This window comes from Abramis brama (genome assembly GCF_963993115.1).
Source record: "Abramis brama genome assembly, chromosome: 20".
Lineage (NCBI taxonomy): Eukaryota > Metazoa > Chordata > Actinopteri > Cypriniformes > Leuciscidae > Abramis > Abramis brama.
This window is the reverse complement of record NC_139982.1, coordinates 5,793,074-5,799,717: the sequence shown is the minus strand read 5'-3', so window position 1 is coordinate 5,799,717 and position 6,644 is coordinate 5,793,074. Positions and strand designations below refer to the sequence as shown.

The 6,644-nt window shown below is 38.0% G+C and overlaps 1 long non-coding RNA gene across 1 annotated transcript; it reads right to left on the bottom strand.

Moving 5' to 3' along the window:
- Nucleotides 1–1,234: 1,234 nt before the first annotated feature.
- On the bottom strand, nucleotides 1,235–3,634 carry LOC311071481. Its single transcript, XR_014603866.1, has 2 exons — nucleotides 3,528–3,634; nucleotides 1,235–3,400 (listed from the first exon to the last, which is right to left on the bottom strand). It is a non-coding gene; the product is annotated as an uncharacterized lncRNA (long non-coding RNA).
- Between the last annotated feature and the right edge of the window lie 3,010 nt (nucleotides 3,635–6,644).

Here is a 6,644-nt window from a genome sequence, read left to right as displayed (position 1 = left end):
TGTTCAGGCTAGGGATGGCTGACGCGAAACAGTCGTTCCGAAGCTTTGCGAGATCCCGAAGCGCAGATGCTTCGAAACACTGATCCGAAGCGTGATTCAAAACACCCATGTCACGTGACTATGGCCAAACGAAGCCTCGAAGTGTTTCACTAAGTGTTTCATCAGGTGTGGTCCGCCGAATCAGCGTCTGATTGACACGGTCGGGAACAGACCCCACAATCACACATCTGTATAAAAGTGAAATCAACGCATATTGACCTCGTGGGTTTTTGTGAGAGGAGTTTGATTTTGAGATAGCGGATTTTTGGTGATATAGTGACATAGTGCGATTTGATTAGTTATAGGCTATTTGCTTACATTTAAATTTACACAACACATTGACTGATAGGCTAGAGACAGACAGAGTATACATATAGTGACACATTAATAGATACATAGATATAAATATAGATAGATTATATATAGATACATATCTAGATACATAGATAGATTATAGATTCATATAGATAGATAGATAGATAGATAAAATGGAGGCTCCCCTGAAGAGATGCCATACATCTGTGGTGTGGGAGCATTTCCGTTTAGAAACCCCAAATAAAGTGAGATGTGTGTATTGTGATCGGCAGCTAGCCTACTGCAACAATACACCATTCATGATGCACCATTTGAGGAGCACTCATCCTGCCATTTTGCAGGGTGCAGAGGATGGTAGCATTCCCCCTGTTCCTAGGTCTGCCACTGACACTGCTGGGCCATCTAAGCAAGGTATGCGTTTGAAATATAATTATAATTTAAATATAATTACAAACTTTTGGGACACTGTTTAGAAAGTCCATAGCCCTATGCCCTACAACCTAATGTCCCAATCACTGCCAATCATGTTAAAATAGCTTCAATGTGAATATAATATAATATAATATTGTGTGAATATACATTTTATAGGTCTACATATGAGTACCCATTCATTTTGGTTTTCCTATTTGTTGTAGTTCTACATTCCATTACATTTTTCTCTGCACACTGAGCATAAACTGACCCACTGGAAAGAGAGAGCAGTAATCTTTCCTCATTTGTATGTCCTAGCTAAAAAATATATTTGCATGCCAGCAACAAGTGTCCCTTGTGAGAGGATTTTTTCAAAGGCTGGAGAAATTATCTGTAAAAAAAGAAGTAGGCCAAGTCCTTCCACAGCAGAGAAATTAATATTTTTGAATAAATATCTCTAAAAAAGTGAGACATTGTGGCTTGATTTCTTTTATTAATATTAATTTTGCAGGACCAAAATAACATTATGTACAGTAAGGAGCCTATAGGTTACAAGCTTCACATATTAGAAAAATACAATAATAAAAAAACAACACATTTTTTTAATGGCTCGTCAAGGTTGTTTCAGAGCAACACCTGCAAGTGACCACTAGGTGTCACCGTTGAGACGGGTGTCGGATTGATTCGAAGCCTCGAAACAATATGGCCCATTTGGTTCAACTGTTTCATTGCTTCACGAAGCCTCGATCTGCCCACCACTAGTTCAGGCTACTCACGTCCTCCCCTAGGCCTCTATCCTCCAGAACGTGAGTGGGTCAGATCTGCTCTGATGTTTGGGCGGTATAACATCCAGCACTCAGTATCTGCTCACCTCCTCTGTTCTTCTCCTACTGTGGCTGCTTAGCTCTCTTTTTTTGTAGCTGCTAATTGGCCCAACAGCCTGCAGCTGAGGCTCCCTGCCAGAGGGGAAATTGTGCACACCTGTGTTGGCGCTATCCTTGGTCCTGAATCTCACTGTGCAGTCCTGACCTTGTGTCTTCCTCTGATGGTGCTCTCCATGGAGCTGCAGGTGATTGTGCTGTGTTGTGAGAGGCCATGTTTCCTTCTGGCTACCACAGTATATTGATATTAACTAACTTTCTTGACTGACTACCGCGGTGAAGGCTTTGCTTCAGCTCCAGCTTTAGCAAGAGAGATGTGTGAAGAAATGAAAGTGGATGCTGTTCTCAGAGAGAAGAGGCTGTGATCAACACGTAGACAGTTCTCATATGAATGTCCAGATGAGCCCATCAGTGATGCACTGAAGAGGATGGAGAACATGTGTAATGTAGTGGTGGATGTGGCCATTGTGTCACTGGAGGAGAGGTTCAAGACCTTGGCAGAGGTCAAGGAGAAGTTTGCTGTTCTTGTCAACTTCCCGAAGATGAAAAATGAAGAACTGATGCAGCAGTGTGTGAGACACTAAGCGGCACTTTAAGTAATGGTGGACAATCAGACATAGATGAAAACAACTCGCCCTAGAAATGAGAAGTTTCCCTGACCTGCCATCAACCAACATGACCACCATGGAGATTCCTGAGTTTCATCATGAAAAGCGACTGCAGGAAATCTGCTCAAACATGTGTGTGCACTGAGAGTATCAGTGACTGTAGCGGCTGCGGAGAGGAGCTTTTCAGAGATCAAGCTGATTAAAACACACATGAGATCTACCATGAGCCGAGAGCGTCTGAGTGGACCTGCAGAGATCAGCATCAGTCATCATGGGGCTCACAACTTGGCTTTGATTCAGTCATTGATGACTTTGAGACTAAGAGCTCTAGTGTGCTGGACTGTATCATGTAATAGAGTTTTTGCACTTTTTGTCGATTTGTAGTTTAATTCTTGTGTGATTCTTTTTTTTCCAGATTTGTTGGTCACCATTATTTACCTTATGTATATGTTAACGTTGATAACTATTCATGTTATATTATAGTAAGTTGTAATTCATATGAATGATCTATCTAAAATCAGCGGGAACCAGCGGAGCCTGAGCCGGCCCTGCATTTGAGAGAGAGACACACATGAGTGACAAACTAATATTAGTCAATGAACAATAAACTGGGTTAATGTATTTTAGCATAAAGAACATCTTATATCATATTTACCTTTAAGGTCTTTAGAAACTTTGAACTAAACATTGATATTGTGTAGTTTGTGATCCTCCATCAGCAGCTGCAGTTTCTCTCAGCTGTATCAGTGCAGTCACTGTGACGTCTGACTGACAGAGGTTTTTGTACGACTCTTTATCACTGTGTGAACACCCAGCTACTACTGATATAGTGTACACTCTGACAGTAATAATCTCCTGTATCTTCAGTCTGGACTCCACTGATGGTCAGAGTAAAATCACTGCCAGATCCACTGCCACTGAATCTAGATGGAGTTCCAGTATAACGGGTTGTTGCTTTATATATGAGGAGTTTAGGAGCTTCTCCAGGTTTCTGCTGATACCAGGCTAAGTAATATTGATTACCACTCCACAAATTCACATGCACATACACATCACTGCTGGTTTTACAGTTTATTCTGACTTCTTCTCCTGGTTGAACTGCTGTTATTGATGGACTCTGAGTTACAGTGATCTGTCCTCTACACTCTGAAAGAAAACACAAACAAAAATTAAAATAATATATATGATGATATACAATATATGATAAATACTGTATATACATTTCACATTTTAAGATAGTTAATAATCATTATAAAAGCTGTATTAAACAAACCTTGAATAAACAGTGCAATGGTCCAGATGAAGATGTTGATTGTGTTCATTGCTGTAGTTTAGTCTTGTGTGATGATGAAGAGTGTGTTCTGTTCTGCTCTCAGTCATGAAGTGTTAAACTCACAGCACTATAAACACTCTCAGAGCACTGAAGCATGTGCTGACAATGCAAAGAAGTGGGCAGGATTTACAACAGCTTGTGCTGATAACAAACTCATAAACTCTACATAGAAGATTTTACTTTCAGAATAATGTTATTGAACCATTTAGTGATTAATTGCACATATTTATTAATTGTGAAATATTTTTGTTTATGTTTGTCAGGCTGATAAGACACTAGGTTTTGTCTGGAGAATCATGAATGTAGATCATTTTAAACATATGTCATACGCAGCAGTTTCTCTGAGTTCAGTTCTGTGCTACACCTTTACAAGCATGATAACAATGAGAAATCAAGAACTAAATAAATCAGTTTTACTATATTTAGAGTAATAATAAAAAAAGTCCATTATGGTCTTTGGAATCAATGTTGACATGTTGCTCTCTGGGAAATATTATCATGATGTCTATTTTTCCCCACATTTTCCACATGCATGAAGTTCATCAGGACTCATAATCAGGTCATTATATATTAAACAATGTGCATCTGAAATGTTCAGAATTATTGATTCATTTATTTGAAGCTGCAGGTTTTTCTGTGAATCATGATGATTGATCTGCATATGAAGAACAGAAGCATCATTATGAGAAACTCCACAACATCATCCATGATCAAAGAGGTCAAAGGTCACCTCAGAGGTCACAGCTCATCAAATATATTTCTTTAAACAGTGTTATATCAGAAAGCATTTAGTCAAATCTGAAAGAGTGAGTGTTGAGAAGAGCTGAGGATCTTCTAATATCAGTGTGTTGAAGTGTTGTTTCTCTCTCTCTGCTGGAGTGTGTGTTCACTCGAGTGGAATAGAGGTTTTTGTACGAGCGTTTCATTAGATTGTATCACTGTGGCTCACATTCGGTGGAGGAACTAAACTGGTGATCGGTAAGTCTGTCTATTTAATCACCTAATAAAAAAATACAATTTAGATAATTTAGATTTAAATACAATGTTTTACAGTGGAAACAAGAACAACATTTATTAATAATAATGATTATTAGATATTGTGGTGACACTTTACTTGAAGCCTTTATGTATAATGCATTATAAAGGTATCAATAATGAAGATTATAATGCCTTATATGTTTTCAAAAATAACTGTAGCCAAAGTTAAAATGTTTAATAATATTTACAAATTCCTTGTTACATCTAGAATTGGTTGTTTGTCATATTATAATTTTTTGGAGGTGTAACAATGAATAGATAATATTATAATGTGTTAAAACCTTGGTTACAATTATTGATGAGATTGATGATATGTAAAACAATATATAATTAATGCATTCAAATTTTTTTTACAATGCAATATGTATAAAGGCTTTATTAAAGTGTAACTGATATTTTTGTATAATTATTTAATCTAAAACAATGATATTATTATAAGAATAGCACTACTTCTTTCAACAACAAAAAATAATAATAAAAAAATGAAATAAATTCTAAACATATTTCCACACTGTGTCTCACTATGAGTTTAATCAGTTTATTACAGGTTTGTTTTTCCTTCATTTATTTCTACACTGAGTTCATATTTAGTTCATCTTTTATTGTAGAAATCATACATGGAAAAAAGAGATTTGACATCAGAATGTAAATGTTGCTACTTTCTGTAGTTCAGTCAATGATACTGAATCTCTTTTGCTCATGTTGTGCTTATAATTCAGTGTTTTGTTCATTCTGTATGATTCAATTGTGTTTTAACTCGGTTTGAAATTGAGTTACATTTTGAGTTGAATATCTTTATGTTCAGAGTTATAACTGCTGTGAATGTGTGTGTGTGTGTGTGTGTGTGAATGTGTTGTGTTTGTCTCCTGCAGCTGGTCCCACATTGAAGCCCTCAGTGTCTCTGCTGCCGCCCTCTTCTCTGCAGATCTCTGGAGACTCAGCCGCACTGCTCTGCCTGCTCAGCTCTTACTCTCCACAGGGGGCGCTGGTGAGCTGGACACTGGACGGGTCAGAGGTCACCGAGGGGGTTCTGACCAGCGCAGAGAGCCAGCAGGACGGCCGCTACAGCCGCAGTAGCGTCCTGACCCTCAGCAAAGCACGCTGGGAAGAGGGAGAGCTGTACGTCTGCAGAGTAACACATGATGGAGCTCCTCATGAGGTCTCGTTCCACAAGAGCTCTGAGTGCTGATGTTTCTCTCCTGAAGATGAGCCGTATCTGAGTGTCCTGTGTCAGGCAGGATTCACATGAGTCTAGTGCTGCAGCTGTAGTGATTTACAACTCCATACTGAAAGTGAGTGTGTGTGTGTGTGTGTGTGTGTGTGTGTGTGTGTGTGTGTGTGTGTGTGTGTGTGATCTTTCAATCTGCTGTGTTTGCTGCAACATTCAATAAAGCTTCTCAACAAGTTCACTTTGTGTCTGACAACATCATTCAACTAACAGATGAAGATGCAGGTGCTTTTCAGAAGGTTGATGTAGCAGTAAATGTCAAATAAAGCTCTTGGGGTTTGAACATGGTCTCTGGAGACAGAGCTGCTCTATTCTGAGAGGATCACAATCACTCCACCCTGACAATGCAAATGGGGTTTCAGTCTCACTCTTTGATTGGTTACATGATCTGGACTGGAACACTTTCACTTCTGCTTTAGTGAAGCAGCGCAGACAAACTGATCATTTATAGGAGATTTAAATCTTTATTATATAAAAATATCATAAAAATATTAAAAAATAATAATAATCAAGAATCAGCCGTTCTGACACTAATTGTTACATAATCATTACATTTATAGACAATGGTGTAAATATATATGAAAATGTTATGAAAATCATAACTAATACATGATCACAAATGAAGAATCAGTGTGTTGTTAATAAATGTTAATATCATAGTGTATTTGTTCATTGTTCATACATGTTTATATTAAAGTGTATTTGTTAATTTTATAATAAAAACCCTTGGTTGAATGTGTGTTTCACTGCCAGTTTCTGCCCAGCCGACTCTCAGCCAGATCTGTCTTACA